Genomic DNA, 21305 nt, shown 5'->3' on the forward strand with positions numbered 1-21305 from the left:
TTTGAGTGATCTGTTTCTCACCTTTTCTTTATAATCCCCATTATAATCCCCATTATTGTATGCTTGTATAGAATGTGGGGGTTTTTCAAGAATGTGCACCTTGCATTATTGCAGAAATGTCTTATAAATAAAGGGCTTGAATCACCATTATCTTTTGTACGTATATCATAGTCTAAGCACCAATAGAGTGGATAGGGCTTGTGTTAAATTTTTAAGTCTGAGATGACCAACAGGCCAGTATTTTCAGTTTGAAATTAGGTCAGAAATTAAAAAAAAAAATGGATAACATTAGGTCAAAAACAAAATAAACTGCTGGGAGGGATCATTTCTGATTCCTCTCTTATGCCAGACCTAATTCTGCCTTTGTGGGATCACTATTATCTGACACTCAAAGAAGAGTGATTGCTTGGTCACAGGGCTGGACATTGGTTGGACCACAGTTATCATGGGTGAGGCCAACGAGCTTTGTAGGGCTGCACTCATTTTCCCAGGTCTTCCTCCTGCTACAGAAGAGTCAGAAAGCTTGGCAAGGCCATACTGATGCTCTTGTCTCTTCCTTTCTCACAGACACAGTTGGAAAAGAAAGTTAAATCCTAGTCTGCCCTGCAGATATGAGCATATCCATCCTTCAACACTGCTTCCCATATCATTCCTGCATGTGGCCAACCAGTGGGTTAGTAATTCAAAATTCTAAAATTTTGACCTTAGAAGAGATATCGGAAACTACTTCATCTCAGACCCACACAATATGCTTTAACCCAGATTTTCCAGGAAATCCTGAATGGACAAATCAGCCATTTGAATGAGGAGAGAGGGTATTAGTCATATCTCTATACATATGGAAAAGAGAGAGATTATAAAGAATCAGCTTACATAATCATGGATCACTGACTGAGAAGTCCCACAGTCTGTTCTCTGCAAGCCAGTGACCCAAGAAAGCTAGTGGTGTAATTCAATTTGAGTCCAAAGGCCTGGGAACTAAGGCTGCTAATGGTTTAAATCCCAATCTGAGGACCAGAGATGAGATGAGATGGCCATACTAAAGTAGGCAGGCAGGACGCAAATGGGGAAATTCTTCCTTCCTTTGCATCTTAGTTGTATTCAGGCCCACATTGGACTGGATAATGCCCAGCCACATTGGGGAAGGCAACCTGCTTCCCTGAACCCACCGGTCACAATACTAGTCTCATCCAGAAATGTTCCACATCCAGAAATGTTTAATCTGGGCACCTCTTTATCCAGGCAAATTGACACACCAAATTAACTATCACAGGGGTAGGGCAGGGTAAGGTGGGTTCATCTAGGTCTCCTGTCATACTATTGACATAGACCACAAAATCTGATCCATCACACAGACGGATCTCCTTTAGAATCTGCCACTTTCTTCCTTTAATAAATTGGGAGTATGGAACACACTGACCATTTCTCTTCCAATGTTGAATTTCCCATTAACTAACAGAATAAAGCAAAGTTGTTCAAAAATTAAAAACAAAGATTGGTGGTTCAAGGTATATAAATATATACATATGTATGTACATATATAAAATTTTTGATAAATATATAACAATAGATAGATTCTTAGTCCTCCTGCTAGATTATCAAGACACAAACTCACATTTTTAATGTTCATGAGGTCTTAATTTAAGGTAAATGAGAACTTTCTGTTTTCTCTTTTATTTCCGTTTATTTTATGTTGAAATTACTCCTGGGCCATAAGTTGTTATTTCTTCAGTTTCTTCTGTGCAACCTTCTTTTCTGGTTTAGGAAATATCTGCTCTTATCAGTGAGGATCATCTCTCGGTGTCAGGGGAAGCTCAGGTGTAGGTTCATCTGACAGTGAGCTCTGTAAGTTCTGTGATGCTTCTTGGGAACTTTGTTCACCTGGATATACTCAATGACCAAAAAATCTATATCTAAACCCTTAAGTACACCAGTTTTAATGTGCAGTAAAAATTCATCATCTTTTAGGGCCATTGACTCTGCATCCAGCCCCACTGTTTGGCGCCATTGACTCTGCATCCAGCCCCATTGTTTGGCTTGGGCACACACATCAGCTCTGCCATTGTAAGGATGGGATGTCACTCACTGCTTCTGTAGTGTGATATCCTCAGATACTTGGTGTTTTTTTGAATATGCATCCCCTTGATGGTCTGCGAAGTTTCACTATTGTTCATAAAATGAAGAAAAAGATTTGAACCTCTTGATTTGCATGACTTTGTAAGGTTCTCCAGGTCAAGCAGTAGTGAACCATTTTTAGAGATCACCTATGGCTGCCTACAGGAAGAAAAAGAATTTTTTTAATAGTAAATTTTAATGTTCTCATGAGCTTTGGAGAAGGTAGTGCCTGACTTAGAAGGGTAATCATTGTGTCCAAATAATCTCCTATTTGGAATTTATGGGAATGGAGGGTCATGGAATTAACAGTCCCCTTCCTTCTGGCACAGTACTGCCGATTGCCTTCACAAGGCAGCCAGATCTTTTATCCCATGTAAAAACAATTGCAAAAATGAAGTGTGTGCCCTCGCATACTTACTTGGCAGGGAAGATACCACGATTATGAAGTGTGTGCCTTTTTTCTAGCTTCTAGGTAGACTTCTTTTACTAAATTAGTCAGTTCTTTCCAAGTTGGATAAGTCACAGTCTTTGCCATAAGCTACCCAGAAACTGCAATGCTAGTCTCCCTCACTTCCTGTGTGAAGTCTGAAGCTTTACCCAACATACTCTTTCAAATCTGGAAAAAATGCTTAGGAAATGAACAGCTAGCTAATCATCCTAACAGTACAGATGATGTTATCATATTCATTATTTCCTTACAGAGACATTCCCAAGGAACCCACTTAGTGTTCACTCTTTGAACTTACATATTGGAGAAAGGTTAAGAGGTCCTTTAATTCTAATTAAATAATCAGTAAACTCCAAGTAGAAAACAACAGTGTAAGAAAATGTATTACATTGAGGAAGACACTTAATGAAAGGAGTCCTCTAGAGAAAAAAGTAATTAAAAAAAAAAAAGGCCAAGGACTGCAGAAACTGAGAAGCTCTATATCTGTCGTCACTATATTTACTTCCTCCAGAGACATCCCTTACCTAGCCTATGTTGACCAGAGGATCTGTCAATCACTGGGCAATTTCTCCTTAACCCCACCAGCACAGGTATGGACTTAAAAGTCAGTCTGGTCAATTACCATTTGTACTCATGCCCCAACTCACAAGTGATTTGTTCAGGAATGGGACTATGACACATATCGAACCAATTAGATTCTTCACTGGGGCTTTTCTGATAAAGGGTCATAATGCTCGGTGGAAGTAAGATTGGAAACCTCAACACCCATCTCCCTTGCCTGAGTGGAATGATGTGACAAAGTTGTCTATTATGACAAAGAAAAGAATGATGTCAAAGAGAAAAGAAACAAAATTAAGAAAGTGTATCACAGAAAGTTTTGTTGATAGCTATTGATCACCTGGATGCAACTGAACCTGAATCTAGAACTTTCCTTGTACTTACCAATTAAATTGGCCAATTAATTTCTCTGTCTCTTAAGCTAATTTGATTGTGGTTTCCCCTTGTTTATAATTAAAAGACTGCCAACTATTACAAAGACCTTACTGCTACTGTGCAAAGACAAACTAATCAAGACAAGAAAGACCCCACACCCAGGAATTTTCTGGATAAAATGTCCTATTGAAATAACAATCAACCAGCATTTATAGACAATTCAGTGCAATCATGAACATAACTTCTCATCAAACATTATTAATCATTCTTGGGTTCAGATATGTGAAGTTTAGGATTGCCTAAAAAATGAAAGAGGATTCTACAGGATACCCAAATGTCCCTCTACAGGGAACTTGAAAGGGTTAGGTATTTAGAATATCTCCTTTACAACCTGGCAAAACCACCTTTTCTGTCTCCAATCCTGCTGCCCCAAATGGACCAATTAAAGAAAAAAAGGTGCTGCCACTAACTGGTTCCTACACTATGCTAGACACACTGGGTGTTTCACACTAGTCATCTTATCTTCAAGCAAACCTAAAAGATAAGAAGTACCCCAATTTTACAAATGAAGAAACCAAGACGCAAAAAATTTTAGTGACTTGCCCAAAGTTGTACAGCTACTACACGACAGAGTCGAAAATTAAAACTTGTATCTATCTGAATCTAAATCCTATGTTCTTTCCAGTTCAGGAAGTTGAAGTGCCCACCACCACTACCATTTCTGGAGAAGACAATAAGCATGGTGATCAGTAGAACGGGAAGCTTCAATTCACTTTAAATAACATATATTAAATTGCCAGTGACCATGAGAAAAGACACAGATATCAGGATCACCACCCTCATGGAGCTTGAAATATTGTAGCAGATGGTATAATAGCAAGGATATAGAAGCAACTTAAGTGCCCACTGAGAGAGAATTGGATAAAGAAAATGTGGTCTATACACACAATAGAATACTATTCAGCTATAAGGAAAAATGAAATGCTACCATTTATAGGAAAATGGAAGGCACTCTAGGGGATTATCCAAAGCAAAAAAAAAAAAAAAATCAGAAAGATAAAGACAAGTATTATATGATTTCACATATAGGCATAATATAAGGAAACAAAGCAGATAAACTGATAAGGCAAAATAATTATAAACTAACAGACATTGATAACAAAACGGAGTTTCCTGAGATTAAGAGGGAAGGAAAGGAGGGATCAAGGGGTATAAGGAATGGTAGTGAGGAGAAAAAGAAAAACTTTATTTTGCATTGGTAACAACTGACCTTGCTTTCAAGTAAAAAAGAAAAATACATATTGTAGGGGAAACAGGCTATTACACAAAGTACTGCACTTCAAGTATAAATGATGTTCTAGTATAAAGTCACATGAATCTTGAAGAGGGAAAGACAGATTCAACAAGTTAAGGCAGAGGAATGCTTTATGTAGGAGGAATTTAACCTGCGTTTAAGAATGAGTAGGGGGCCTCCCCGTTGGCGCAGCGGTTGAGCACTGGGTTGCGAAGCTGCCCGCAGCCTCTGCAGCGCCTGTTCGATCCCCGGCTGCTCCCTGGCCACTGGAGGAGGGTCCCACATGGTGCGCAGACCTCTCCTGCCACCCGCTGCTCCCCTCAGCAGTGTACTTCGGTCCTTCTGCCTGCTCTGCTCCCGCTCTGGCTCTGGTGAATTCTCTCACCCTCCCGCGCTTCTGACTGTATCCAGTGCTTGTATAAATAGATAGATAGATAGATAGATAGATAGATAGATAGATAGATAGATAGATAGATAGATAGATAGATAGATAGATAGATCTTTAAAAAAAAAAAAGAATGAGTAGGATTTCAATAGGCTGAGAGAGTAAAATAGGAAGACTTCTCCTTTGAGTAAAATATCATATGAAGTTGGTCAGGTGTGACCTTGCACCACACGGACTAAAGGGTATGAGATCTTGTATTGATCAGAATGGGTTAGATTTTGCAACAGTAACAAATAACCCCCAAATCTCATAGCTTAAAACAATAACACAAACCTTGCTTAACTCACTATTGTTGGTGGGAGACTCCACTTCATGTCTCTTCCGCTCTAGACTGATGAAGTGGCCTCTGCTGGGAATATTGCTAGCTACCATGGCAGAGGGCAAAGGATCACTGGAGGACATCGTGCCAAAAATTAAATGCTTCAGGTTGAAAATGATACCCCTAACTTTTACTCAAACTCAAAGCCATTACTAATTGAAGGCCCCATCCAATCACTAGAGCCCCAAGAAATGTAATCCTAACAGGTCCCCTGAAAGCAGAGAGCCAGAGATATTTGATGAACAGCAACAATGACTACCACACAGCCAGATACTCATCCATGAGTGTGTTCATGTGAGGCAAGAACATGAAAACAAGACATAGAGAGTAAAACAGAAAGTCTGGAAATCAGACCAGCAAACATGCGAACATTGATTAAGCACCCTCTATGTATTAAGCATTGTGCTAAGGACTGGGGATTCAAAAATGAATAATAAAATGTCTTTGTCTCCAAGGATCTCATATTCTGATGGTAGTGAATGATGCATGCTAAGGACTCAATTGTGTTCCTCAAAACTCAAATGTTGACAGCCTAACCCCCACTGTGACTCTATGTGGAGGCAGTAATTTGAAGAAGTAATTAAGGTTAAATTAGATGATAATGATAAGGCCCTAACCCAGTAGGCCTGATTTCCTTATAAAGAAGAAGAGACACCAGAGCTTTCTTGCTCTTAGTGAGAACATAAAGAGGAATCACCAGCAAAGACACAGCAAAACAGTGGCCCTCTGCAAGCCAAATATAGACATCTTAACAAAAACTAACCGTAGCACCTTGATCTTAGATTTCTAGCCTCCAGATTTAGAAGAAAATAAATTTCTGTTGTTTAAATCACACAGTCTATGGTATTCTGTTAAAGCAGCAAGAGAATAATACAGTACATAAACAAATCATTAAAATATGACATAGTAAATGCAATGGTAGGCATATACACATGGGCATACAGAGAAGGAAATTCTTTAAGTAACTGGCAAGATAATGGTATTTCATCATAGTGATAGGCCACCCTAATGCATTGTTCTCATGCAGAACCCAAGGGCAAAACCCTGCCTCACTTGAAGGCAAAAGTTCAAGGGTATTGGGCAGCTGAACGGGAGAAAATATGTGTACATCATATATCCAAGAAGCAGCTAATATCCAAGATCTACAAAGAACTCATACAACTCAATAAAAAGAAAACCAATAACCCAATCAAAAAAAAAATACAATAGGCAGGAGAGCTAAGCATTTCTTCAAAGAAGACAAACAGATGGCCAACAGGCACATAAGATACGCTCATTAGTACTTATCATGATGAGGGGTAATGCAAATCAAAATCACAGTAAGCAAATCTCACACCTGTGAGAATGGCCCACATCAAAAAGAGACAAGAAACAAGTGTTGGTGAGGATGAGGAGAAAAAGGAAACCTCATATACTGTTGATGAGAATGTAGATTTTTTTTTATTTGATTGAAGGCTTTATGGTACATAAAAGATAGGTTTTTTAAAGTTGCGCTCAACTTTTTTCACACTGACTTCTGTGTATTTGGGTGTTCTATGCCCAAGATTGCTCAGCTGTTGCTGTTGCCATTGATTTGTTTACTTTCAGGATCAAGGTGGGTACTTTCATATAAAATCTTATTTTTAATTCCTTCTCTGGCAATTCTTTCCTATATTCTTTGTTTTGCATAGTTATACCTACAATGGAACCAGCATCCTTAAGTCACCAAGAAAAATCCTCCTACTCCAACATCACATGGCCTTCTAATCCTACTAGTTAACAAAAAAGGCCCAAGGCCAGCCACAACAGATCCTAATGAACAATATAATATTGAATCCCAGGTACAGGGGATGTTTTCAACATCTAAAATTCCTAGAAGTTTAAAGGGCTTTCCCTTCCCAGGCTCAGCTGGCTCCTGCTCAGCAGCCTAGGGGAACAAGAGAATGTAGGTTTTTCTAGCCCTTATAGAAAACAGCATGGAGGTTTCTCACAATAGATCTATCATATCATCCAAAAATTCGATTCCCAGTTATCTACCCAAAGAATGCAAACAAAATAACTTTGAAGGATGCATGTACTCCTATGTCCATTGTCCATTGCAGCACTATTTATAATAGCCAAGTTAGAAAACTACCTAAGTGCCCAAAGTGAGAAATGGATTAGAAAAATGTGGTATATATGCATAATGGACTACTACTCAGCTATTAAAAAATTGAACACTTGCCATTTGTGACAACATAAATAGAGCAGAAGAGGATTGTGCTAAGCAAAATAATCAGAAGGAAAGAGACAAATACCAGATACTTTCACTTATATGTGGAGTATAGAGAAACAAAAGAAAGGATCAGGGGGGCGGAGCAACATGGCGGCGAGGAGACGCTGCGAGTAAGATCTCCCATTAAAAAAAGTGAATAGGGAGGAAAAGCGGCAGGTCCCAGTGAGAACTGGGACACGAAAGATAAACGGGTGACGCCAGCGAACTGCCCGAAGAAGAAAGTGGCCATAAAAGAGGACTAGAAGGGAGGGAAGCGCAGAACCCTGCTCCCCTCCCCCACCCACAGAGGCGGCACTCTCCGACCGGCAGAGAGGAGGAAACAACAAACCAAAACGGCCCACAAGAACAAACGACGCAGCAAGCGGGACTGTGAGTGGAAAGGAACTATTGCAGCCACCACACCCCGTGAACGGGAGCTGAGGCGAACCCTGCAGGATCCGCCGCGGCGGTGAGCGAACAGCTCCGGGCGCCATTAGAGAAGAACAAAGACCCCGGGAGACGCGCACACAGCCCGGGCTGCCGGTAAGCCTGCGCGGGAAAGCGGCGCGCTTGGCACGCTTGAAAAGAAAACGCGGACCGGGATCCCGGCTGCCCAGGTCCCCGCGCCTGCGACCTAGGCTTGCGGGGAGACGCGCGGAGGTCCTCACTGAGGTGAAGGTCCCTCCCTGAGTGAGCAGGAACCAGGCGCCCAGGCACGGGAGCGGTGCAAAAGGCGCCATTCCCGCGCCACTGAACTGGGCTACAGCCCGCGTCTTGGAACTGAGGGCTTTGAACTGAGACCCGGGGCACGAAAATTCGGGGCGTGGTTTCTCCACGACGGTGGGGCACAAGGCAGACACAGCACCCCAAAGCTGTTGAGGTGTACCCTACCATTCCCGCTCTGTTCTCTGTCCCACGGGGTGGGGGGAGGCGAAAAACAGCCCCCCAAGGACAATAGGAGAGATCTCTGGCGCCACCTAGCGACCAGGAAAAAAAAAGTCACTAACACCCTATAAAACAGGGCATTTCTTAAGACTGCTTGAAAAGGGCAGAAGGTTTCTGGAGGGCCCAGTGGCCAGCCGGGAAGTTATTCCACGCCAGGCCCCTTCCGACCAGCAGTCTGAGCCCACAGAGGGAGCAGGCACCCACGTCCGGGGCAGACCGGGTGCGCAGAAGAGTGTGCCTGAAACCGGAGGCGCAGGGACTGCATCCCGCTTCGCCATTTGAGAACAGGGACATTTCTTCAGTAAAAACTGCCTAAAACCAGCAGAAAGCTCCCCCAGAAGACAGAGATGGCTCCTGGAAGAGCCAGAGGGGAGCGGAGAAGTTCACCCAAGATGTCAGTCAGTCCGAGCAACACAGTGTCCCAACGCATACGACAAATTAGAAAACAGACAGTAGGAGTAGAAGAACACACGCAACCTAAAAACTCCTCAGGAAAGAAGCACACCACAAAAAGAAAACCACTCCCAGATTGCAACGACAGCGACTTGGAAGAACTTCTGAGCCTTCCAGAAAGAGAATTTAAAATTGCCATGATTTAAAAGTGATAGATCAGAAGAAGGAAATTGAGTCCCTAAAGAGGGAAGTAAGAGAAATGCAGGAGATCAAAGAATTAATGGAGGAACTAAAGAACTCTGGGAAAAGCAATGAAAGCAGAATAGATGAAATGGAAGAACGAATAAGTAATCTTGAAGACACAGAAATAAAAAGAACCAAAACAGAAAAGGAAAGAGAAGTACGAAGGAAAAAGAATGAAGAAAGACTTCGGGAACTATCTGACTCCATGAGGAAAGGAAATATAAGAGTTATAGGAATTCCAGAAGGAGGAGAGAGATGTAGGAACAGAGAAAATTTCATGGATATAATTGAAGAGAACTTCCCAAATGAGAAGAAGGAGCTGAAAAATTGATATACAAGAAGCAAGAAGAACACCAAACTTCCACGACGAAAGGAAAAACACAGCAAGACACATAATAGTAAAGCTCCCAAGAATCCAGGACAAGGAAAAAATAATGAAGCTGACAAGAGGGAAGAAACAGATAACATTCAAAGGAAAACCAATCAGGCTGACATCAGACTTCTCTGAAGAAACACTACGGGCAAGGAGAGAGTGGAGGGACATAGTCAACAGACTCCAAGAAAACAGATGCCAACCAAGAATACTCTATCCCGCAAAGCTCTCTTTCCTCCATGAAGAAAGAATATGGACCTTCCCAGACAAAGAGAAACTCCGGAATTTCATTGCGACTAAACCCCCACTCCAAAAAATACTACAAGGAATCCTAAAGCCAGAACCTCAGAGAGGACGAATAACAACGAAAGAAGACCAAAAAAAAAAAAAAAGTTATTAAAAGAATAAATAAATAAAATCAAAGGAAAGACAAACATAATGGCAAATACAGATGCTAACATATCAATATTAACTCTAAATGTAAATGGACTAAACTCTTCAATAAAAAGACACAGAGTTGCAGCCTGGATTAAGAAACAAAACCCAACCTTTTGCTGTCTCCAGGAAACACATTTAGCTACAAAAGATAAAAATAGGCTCAAAGTCAAAGGATGGAAAACAATCCTACAAGCAAATGGGCCAAAAAGAAAGCAGGAACAGCTATACTTATATCAGATAAAACAGACTTCAAACTCAAAAAAATAAAAAGAGACCCAATGGTCACTACATTATGATTAAGGGGACAATACTTCAAGAAGAAATAACACTCATTAACATATACTCACCAAACGAAAGAGCACCAAAATATATCAGACAACTGTTGTCCTCTCTGAAAACAGACATCAGAGAAAACACATATGTAGTGGGAGACTTCAACACACCACTATCAACAATGGATAGATCAACAAGACAAAAAATAAGTAAAGAAACTAAAGCTCTAAATAAGGACCTAGAGCATTTGGGCTTAACAGACATCTATAGAACACTAAACCCAAAAAAAACGGAGTACACATTTTTCTCAAGCGCACACGGATCATTCTCCAGGATCGATCACATACTGGGCACAAGACAAACATCAACAGATACACCAAGATTGAAATCATACAACCATCTTTTCTGACCACGAAGGCATCAAACTAGAAATAAATCATAAAAAGAAGGCAAGGAACTATCCTACCTCATGGAGATTAAAAGCCACACTACTGGAAGACCACTGGACTAACGAGGAGATCAAAGAAGAAATTAAAAATTCTTTGAATTGAATGACAAGGAGGACACCAATATCCTAAATGTATGGGATGCAGCAAAAGCAGTAATAAGAGGAAAATATATAGCAATAGAAGCTCACATCAAAAAACAAGAAAGAACTCAAAGAAACAACCTAATCTCGAAGCTCAAAGATCTAGAAAAAGAACAACAAAAAACCCCAGAACCAGTAGAAGAAAAGAATAATAAAAACCAAAGCAGAAATAAATGAAATTGAAACTAAAAAAACAATCCAAAAAGATCAATGAAACCAAGAGCTGGTTCTTTGAAAAAATAAATAAATAGACAGCCCCTAGCCAGGCTCACAAAGGAAAAAAGGGAGAAAGCACAAATACACAGAATCATAAATGAAAGAGGAGAAATCACAACGACACAGCAGAAATCAAAAGAATAATCAGTAACTACTATGAACAGTTATATGGAAACAAGTTCAACAATCTAGAGGAGATGGACAAATTCCTACAACTCTACAATCACCCAACGCTAGATAAAGAAGAAATAGAACACCTAAACAGGCCATTACAAGCAGCGAATTGAAATGGTAATTAAAAACCTCCCCAAAAACAAAAGCCCAGGACCTGATGGATTTACAAATGAATTCTACCAAACATTCAGAGACGAATTAGTGCCTATCCTTCACAAACTCTTCCAAAAAATTGAGAAGGAAGGGAAAATACCAAACACGTTCTATGAAGCCAATATTACACTAATACCAAAACCGAATAAGGACAACACAAAAAGGAAAACTATAGGCCAATCTCCCTAATGAACACTGATGCAAAAATCCTCAATAAAATTTTAGCTATCAGAATCCAACAATGTATCCATAAGATAATTCACCACGACCAAGTTGGATTCATTCCAGGGGCACAAGGATGGTTTAACATCCGAAAATCAATCAACGTTATCCAACACATCAACAAAAAGAAATATAAAACCATATGATAATATCAATAGATGCTGAGAAAGCTTTCGACAAAGTGCAACACCCATTCATGATAAAAGCCCTTGAAATTCTTGGGATACAAGGAACATACCTCAACATCATAAAGGCCATCTATGACAAGCCAACAGCCAGTATCATTCTCAATGGTGAAAAGCTGAAAGCAATTCCATTAAGATCTGGAACAAGACAAGGATGTCCACTCTCACCACTGCTTTTCAATATAATACTGGAAGTCCTAGCCAGAGCAATAAGACAAGAGAAAGACATCCAAGGAATCCAAATAGGAAAAGAAGAAGTCAAACTATCACTATTTGCAGATGATATGATAATATACATAGAGAACCCCAAAAGTCCACAGAAAAACTAATTCAACTCATCAATCAATTCAGTAAAGTGGCAGGATACAAAATCAACACGCAAAAGTCAGTAGCCTTCCTATACACAAACAATAAATCTGAAGAAGAAGAAATCAAAAAAACCACCCCTTTTATTATCGAAACAAAAAAAATCAAATATTTGGGAATAAATCTAACAAAAGAGGAAAAGGACCTATACAAAGAAAACTATAAAACACTGTTAAAAGAAATAGAAGAAGACACAAAGAAATGGAAAGACATCCCCTGCTCATGGATTGGAAGAATAAACATTATTAAAATGGCCATCCTACCAAAAGCAATATACAGATTCAATGCTATTCCAATCAAAATCTCAATGGCATTCTTCAAAGAAATAGAACAATTATTGATGAAATTCATATGGAATCACCAAAAACCCCCGAATAGCCAAAGCTCTACTGAAAAAAAAAAGAGGAAATGGAGGCATCACACTCCCAGACTTCAAACTATACTACAAAGCCATAATCATCAAAACTGCATGGTATTGGAACAAGAACAGACATACAGACCAATGGAATCGAATAGAAAATCCAGAAATAAACCCACAGATTTATGGTCAACTAATCTTTGACAAAGGAGCGAAGACTATGCATTGGAGCAAAGAAAGTTTGTTCAATAAGTGGTGCTGGGAAAACTGGGTCGCTACATGCAAAAGAATGAAGCTTGACCACTACCTCACACCATACACAAAAATCAACTCAAAATGGATTAAAGAACTAGACATAAGACCTGAAACCATAAAATACATAGAAGGAAATATAGGCGAAACACTACGGGATTTGCACATCAAAGACATCTTTACAGACACATCACCCAAAGCAGTGATAGTGAAGAGAAAGATAAACAGCTGGGACTACATCAAATTAAAGAGCTTCTGCACAGCAAAAGAGACAATAACAAAAACAAAGAGAAACCCACCAACTGGGAGAACATTTTTGCACCCAACACTAATGATAAAGGACTGATCACAAAAATCTGCAAAGAGCTGATGAGACTCAGCAACAACAAAGAAAATAATCCAGTCAAAAAATGGGCAGAAGAGCTAAAAAGAAACTTCTCTGAAGAGGAAATGCAAATGGCCAACAGACATATGAAAAAATGTTCAACATCACTTGTAATCAGGGAAATGCAAATCAAAACTACCATGAGATACCATCTCACACCAGTGAGAATGGCACATATTAAAAAAACTAGCAACAACAAATGTTGGCGAGGATGTGGAGAAAAAGGAACTCTTGTGCACTGTTGGTGGGAGTGCAAACTGGTCAACCACTATGGAGAGCTGTGTGGAGATTTCTGGACCTACTAAACATAGAGCTTCCATATGATCCAGCAATTCCACTCCTAGGTATTTACCCAAAGGACACAGAAACATCAATTCCAAAGAGCACCTGCACTCCTATGTTTATAGCAGCACTGTTTACAATAGCTAAGCTTTGGAAACAACCCAAATGCCCAAAAATAGATGACTGGATCAAGAAGATGTGGTACATATACACCATGGAATATTACTCAGCATTCAAAAAAGATAAACACATGCAATTTGCAGCAACATGGATGGCACTGGAAGGGATCATGCTCAGCGAAATAAGCCAAAAAGAAAAAGAAAAATACCGGATGGTCTCACTCATAGCAGGAATCTAGAAAACTTAAATAAGGGACCAGGAAAATGAATAAAAGAAAGTGAAAATCAAAATCAACAAAAAACTATGAACCAGAGACACTTTTTGGGGGGTGGGGGGCGGGAGGGGAAGGATTGGGGTCAGAATGGGGCGCTTGCAATTGTATGGGGTAATATAAAAATAAAATTTATTATTAAAAAAAAAAAAAAAAAAAAAATTATACCTCAGGTTAGCAAAGGGAGTACTACTCCGTCCCAATAGTTGAAATCAATTTAACATACATTTTTTTTTTCTCTTTACAGCCAGTTTTGGCAGTAAAGAATTTGTTATCAAGGCGTAGTATAAAAATAGAAAAGGGTATTTGTAAATACTAATTATTCAAATCCAAATCCCTGTATTCCTATTTTTCATACAGATTTTAATATTGTCAACATTCAGGCAAATTGGTTTCTTTCACATTAACTAATGTTAGATTACAAGAACAATGTGAGAGATTCAGTAATAATAAGAATGAACTATGGTAATGAGAGAAAAGTTCATAAATGTTCAACTAAAAAAGGCTGTTCCCTTTCTATACCTTTAAATATGTTCTCAAAAGCTGCCAAAAAGTTCACGTTGAACAAAAATGAGCCTTTCTCCTTTGTTGCTTCATACAACAGTCTGAGGAGATGGTGTATTATCAAATCTGCCCATGCACTAGCTATTCTTCGTTAGATGTCTGTTTATCTATCATACGACAGTTGTGGAAACGTATTAAGTTCCTGGATCTTTGGTCATAAAGTTTGCTTTGAATGGAAAAAAAAAAAAAAAAAAAAAAAAAACAAAAGAAAGGATCAGACAAAATAAAATCAAGAACAAGCACTAGAAGTCTGATTATAGAATTGAAGCTATCAGAGTGGGAAGGAGAGGGCAAGAGTAAGGTGTGGAAGTGACCCAATGGACTATGTTAAGGACTATGGGTGCCTTGGTGGTGGGTGTGGTGTGGTAACATACATCTGAAGAGGTGTGAACCTATACCTCTGAATCATATGAAGCAAACCGGTATTACCTCAATTTTTTAAAAAGGATATTAAAAAAATAAATAAGAGTTCTTTGTTTATCTTTGATATCAGTCGCTTGTCAGATGTACTGTGTGCAAATATTTTCTCCCATTCAGTAGGGAGTTATTTCATTTTAGTTATGGTTTCTTTTGATTTTGATTTGATATAGTCACAGTTGCTTATGTTTTTGTTTTGTTTTCCTTGCTGTTGGAGACAAATAACTAAAGACATCACTAAAACTTTGTCATGAAATGTTTTGCTTATGTTTTCTACTATATGCTTTATAGTTTCAGATCTTACATCCAGGTCTTTTATATATTCTGAACTGATTTTTGTGCATGTGTGAGTTAGGGGTCTAGATTCATTCTTCTGCATACAGCTGTTCAATTTTCCCAACACCACATATTGAAGAGGTCATCCTTATTCAAGGTGTATGATTTTGGCTCCTTTGTCACAGATTAACTGTCTATATAGGTGTGAGTTTATTTCTGGGCTCTCAATTCTATTCCATTGGTCTGTGTATATGTTTTTATTCCAGTACTAGGTTATTTTAACTATTATGGCTTTAGAATATAATTTGAGATCTGAAAGTGTGATACTTCCATTCTCTTTCTTTTTTTGTCAAGATTGTATTTGCTATTCTGGGCATTCTGTAATTCCATATGAATTTCAATAGAGTTTGCTCCAGTTCTATGAAAAATGTCACTGATCTTTTAATTGGGATCTCATTGCATCTGTATATTGCTTTGGATAGGTGGCCATTTTGACAATGCTGATTCTTTCAATCCATAAGTAGGGAATATTTTCCCATTTCTTTGTGTTTTCTAATTCTTTCAACAATGTCTTATAGTTTTCTTTGTATAGATCTTTTACCTCCTTTGTTAGGTTTACTCCTAGGTATTCAAAAAAATTTTTGGTATTATTGTAAATGGGGTTACTTTTTTATTTTCTTCCTCTTCTACCTAATTGTTTGTATATAGGGAAGCAACTGATTTTTGTTTGTTGATTTTATACTCGCCACTTTGCTAAACTGATTGTTTCAACTATTTTTTCTATCAAATCTTCAGGGTTCTCGAAAAATGCAAATTAAAACCACAATAACATATAATATGAGTTGCTAAAGGCTAAAATTAAAGACTAACAATACCAAGTGTCATCAAGGAAGGATATGGAGCAACTGGAATGTTCATGCATTGCTGACGAAAGTGAAAATGGAAAAAAACAATTTGGGAGACTAAGAATTTCTTATAATATTAAATATACACCTATATTTTATTGATCAGAATTGTGTCTCATGTCACAATTACATAATTAATATTATTAAATATTATTTAAAAGTTAGTAATATTAATTTTCTAGCACCATATACAAGAGAATATGTGTGGAATATCTATAATGTACAAATGATTATCACCAGGATCTATAAAAAATATACATTGATTTGTAAGACCATCAATAAGAAAAATTTTATAGAAACAGACAAAGCAATCAATTCTCTAAAGAGGAAACTCAAATAGTTAATAAATATATCAAATGAAGCCCATCCTCATTACTAGAATAATGTAAATTAAAACTAAAAATTTTACCAAATCATCAAACTGTTAGTCAGACAAGTGGGGTAAGGCCATTCCAGAGAAAAGAAACTATGCAAATTTTCACATTTAACACTGTGAAAATTCATTTATACATCAATTTGTGTTTCTATCTGAAGAGGGCAGCAAAAAATTTATATGCATGTAAACATTAAATCTGGACAAAGAAATGCTTTTCTCTGCATTCCCCAACACAAAACCACATGAAAGTCCAGTGACTCAGCAATAGCCTCCCCACTTCCAAGCATTGCTAGGACTCTGATGGTGTTGCTTTCTCATGGGGTGTGTTTTTCTTTTCCTACATTAACAAATGAATCCAAGCCATTCATCCATTTATCTTGAGGGTTGAAAGAACTCCATTGGATATGCCTGAATCAGACAAAACCAGTAGATGGGGTTGCTCCATCTTCCTCTGGAAAAGACCCACTTACCTTTCCTAGCTCCAGAAACATCTGACCCATAGAGGATCCTTGTGCCATATCTACCTTCCCTGGCATAGCAGAGCTGAGCCCATATGACTCCAAAAGTCTGAAGCACAGACAAACTAAAATGTTATAAAGACAGTAAAAACCATTAAGGAGAAAATAAAATCATTACACAGTCCAATGTTCCCAAACTAGAAATCTTTCATTGTTTACTTTTCATCACAACATTATATTATTGTCTCTATTTATTTGATACCTGCCTGTTTCCTAAACTTCACTGAATTTTACTAGTTTAAAAAAAATGTAGGTAATGGTAAAATTAGAAATGTTTTGCCCAAATAAGTAAAGTTTTGAGGTCATTTGTGATTTGGGGCATGACATAGACATAATGAGATAAGAACAAAAACAGTAGAGATTTGGGGTCACGTGTTATTTGGGGCATCACATAGATATAATGAGATAAGAACAAAAACAGAGGCCTAAGTAAAATCCTATGGTGGAATAAAGGGCACCGGGATCCCTTCTGCCAAACCTTGAGGATGAAAGGAGCACCCAGAACCACCCAGAGGCAGCAACTTGCTCCTTTGCCTGCCGAGCCCAGTCCATAGTAAAGCCGGTTGTATGAATGAAAAGAACAGCCTACAATGTGGATTAACACAGTAACTCACCCACCCAATTACTGTGATTATACCTTGTTTGAAAGTTAAGGGTCATAAGGTCAGGGGCAAAACTGAGATTCACCCATCAGTGGGACTAGCTTGCGCTCTTATTTTAGAAGTAAATAGCAACAGCAGGAAAAATACAAAAGGGATGGGTTTTGAAGGCCAAGTTGAAAAATAGAAAGATAATGAAGTAAGGCAGCTATTGTGAGCAAGTTCATTAAGGTAATGTGTTTTATACTCATAAGAGTATAAAAGCTGCTGGAGGATTTTCACTCCATGGCTCCCCACATAAAAGGCTGGCAGGGAAATTGAACATAATCTGGGGACTCCCTACCCTGAGGAGTCACTGAAGAATCACTTTCTTGGCCTAGATAGTCCATAAGTTCTCCAAAACCAGAATGGACCCAGATGAACCACACAAAACAAGGCAGTGTTTCTGTCTTTTACCACTACCATCTCCCTAAGTTTTTCCTAATTGTTACTGCATTAGATTTTAATATCACAGATATGCTGGCTATCTGTTTAAATAATTCATTTATATATATACACACACATATATATGCTGTATATATATATATATATATATATACACATCTGCTGTACATATAGTTAGTTTTGATTTTTTTGCTAAGAGACAGTTTTCACCCCTTGAAAGTAACATCATACTCTGAAACTGTCTGGTCCAGCCCCCTAACTCGTCTTCCAGCTTGCTTGGATGCATTTTCTCATATTCACAAACAATTTATTAAATTAAATCCTATTTTTTATAGAAGAAATTTAAAAAAAAAAAAACTAGCCAGGAGATCCTGACCTGAAGGGTTGCAGTCCTTAACGGCATGCACACGCACCTAGTGGCAGGTAACGGAACTACAGGAACACAGGCAAAAATGAGATTTCACTCCCTATAAGCTTTGCGTTTATCACCAAAATCTCGCATGTCTTTCCCCACCATGAAGATCACACTTACAACCTATATTGTATGTAGGTTTACAGGCAAGAATATTTGTCATACTTTCTCACCCACAGTTAATAGTAGTTAATAGAATTCTAAATTCAAGCCATAACAAAAAAATTTAATGTGATTTTTTTTCAGACTGTATTTTCCCAAAATCCTGTAACAGCATCCAATAGGTGGGGGCAAGGTATTCACTTGAAAATCACTCTTCTGGAAAAATTGACAATGATAAAAAGACAAACATCTCAGACTTATCTTGAAAACAAGCTGAGGTCAAGGTAAAGTACAAGTACACAACTAATTGGTTCCCACAAGCATCCACATGCTTGAGTCAACTGAACTTTCCAAATTGGTCTACCTTACTATTAATATTAGTTAAAATAATTTCTACCAACATTCCAGCAATCTAGAGGTAAATGAAGCTATTGGTCTCATTTTACAGGCACAGAAAATGAGGTTTATGGTGCCCATACCTTGTTCAAGCCCCCAGGGTGAGTGAGAGTGGTGGAGTTGCCATTCCAATCTAGCTCCGCCTAACCACAAATCCCATGTTTTATCGGAGCACAGTGCCTCCCTTTATGTAGACAAAGCCTTGGCTGAAAATTGGAGTGTTTAACATCAAGTAAAAAATGTTCGCTAATGCATGAGCTGTGTCACTTGATTTTCTGGGTTTTTGAAAAATTTGGACAACAGATCCATCCTTCTAAAACCAAGCAGGTTGCAAAAACCACTGTGAAGATTTTTTTTCAAATTTGATATCCACTCCAAGAGGGTGTGCTCAGAGTTCAGCAGACAATGAAAAATCATCCCTGGCTCTACCCAGTAACAATTGGTGCGCAGAACTCCTGCTCTCTATCAACCTCCCGGCTCTAGCCAGCTAAGAGGGCTCTCTATTTTGCATGTGACTGCACAGAGGCAATTTATTTTCTCATTGGAAATGGTGATGCCGAGAGAGCAGAATCGTGTCACACATGGGGGAGTTACCACTATAGGGAACAGAAGCTCCTTCCAGCTTGGCTTAGCTGCCATCCTTTAGACTGCTGTGATAGCAGCGAGAATGGTGCATACCCAATCCCTGTCTCAAGCAGGATTGAGAGTGTCTCAAATCCCTGCCTTCTTAGAGAGAATAATGGCAACGGTGCATGGGGGAGAAAGGGAGGGGAACCTCTCCCTTGAAATTCTGACTATTGGGCTCCTTAAAGATGGATTAGCATTTCAGAGATTTATTCAGTTTCTTGGGTAGAGAAGCTGACTCACAGATACTATAAGTTTGGGCGTGATAGCTTAGAGCTAAATCTCTGTCCTTAAGCAGAATCTCAAACCAATAATTTTGAGAAGGCATAATAGAGTGCTGTGATAACCCCAAAACTCCATAAATAATGAAGTCACACCCCTCTTATCCTATAGTCAAGCATCAAACACCCTCAGCCATGCACAGCATCTGAAAACACACAAGTATCCCACGCACGCAGAAATTAAAAATTCAGGGAAAACCCAAAACGGAAGATTACAAAAAGAGTGACATGATTGGTGGGTTTGTAACAAATAGAGGTCCTTCATAGGTATTCCGCAGCCTCTGCAGTGCCGGTTCGATTCCCAGCCAGCCAGGGAGAAACCCACATGGCATGAGGGACCTCTCCTGCCGCGCCCGCAGCTCCCTCAGCAGTGTCTTCGGTCCATCTGCCTGTTCTGCTCCCAGCTCTGTCTCTGGTGAATTGTCTCACCCTCCCACACCTCTGACCTGTACACCAGTTCTTGTATAAATAAAAATAAATCTTTAAAGAAAAATGCCCAAGTGCCATTAAGAGCAAAAGGAAGGAAAAGGAAAGCAAATGAGATACATGAAAAACAACCCAATAAAATGTGTGAGTCACAAAGTGCAAACCATATATGTAACTTAAAATTCCCATGTAGCTACACTAAAAATAAAAAGAAACAAGTACAATTAATTTTAATAATTAACCCATTACTTCAACATACAATCAGTACTTTTGCATTAAGATTTTTACATGGTTTTATGCTAAGTTCTCAAAAATCCATACGTATTTTACACTTACAGCACAGCCCAGTCAGAATCACCCTACTTGAAGAGCTCAAAAGCCAAATGTGGTTAATGGCTAATGTATTTATAGAAAATTCTTAGCCATATGCACAAGGGAATCACAGAGTAATACAAGGACATTCACTGCAGCTTTGCTTATAGTAGGAAAGAATTGCAAACCACCTAAATGTCCATCAAAAGACGAATACATTATGTAATTTATTCTATTTAATAATGAAGTACAAAGCAACAAACTGAACAAATTGAATCTAAATCTATCATCATGTTATCACTCCAAAACATAATGCAGAATAACGAAAGTGACCTGCAAAATCATGCATACAGGGTGCCACTGAAGTAAACTTTTAGGAATACCCCCCAAAGCCATATATTGCTTTTTGAAACAAACATATGTAATGGACTATGCACTAACTCTGAAAAAGTGGTTAGTTCTGAGAAAGAAGAAAGGAAGGAAGGAGAAAAGATTTTGAGGAAGCGACAAGGAATAGTCCACTGAATATGTAATGTTTCGTCTACTTCAAAACTAACCTGGCACAAACATTAGTAAATATTAATGTTCAATTTCACTGCTGAGTATAAAGTTTCTCATTATATTATCT

At 38.6% G+C, this 21305-nt stretch overlaps 1 protein-coding gene and 1 pseudogene across 2 annotated transcripts in view; one reads left to right on the top strand and one right to left on the bottom strand.

Moving 5' to 3' along the window:
* The window catches only part of STAG1 (stromal antigen 1), a 462478-nt gene that overhangs the window by 356239 nt on the left and 84934 nt on the right, over positions 1-21305 (top strand). The gene's annotated exons all lie outside the window — the stretch shown is intronic.
* LOC119257741 (60S ribosomal protein L17-like) lies at positions 1667-18525 on the bottom strand (annotated as a pseudogene).

Source organism: Talpa occidentalis, unplaced genomic scaffold (assembly GCF_014898055.3).
Source record: "Talpa occidentalis isolate TD23 unplaced genomic scaffold, MPIMG_talOcc4v2.1 talOcc4.4, whole genome shotgun sequence".
Lineage (NCBI taxonomy): Eukaryota > Metazoa > Chordata > Mammalia > Eulipotyphla > Talpidae > Talpa > Talpa occidentalis.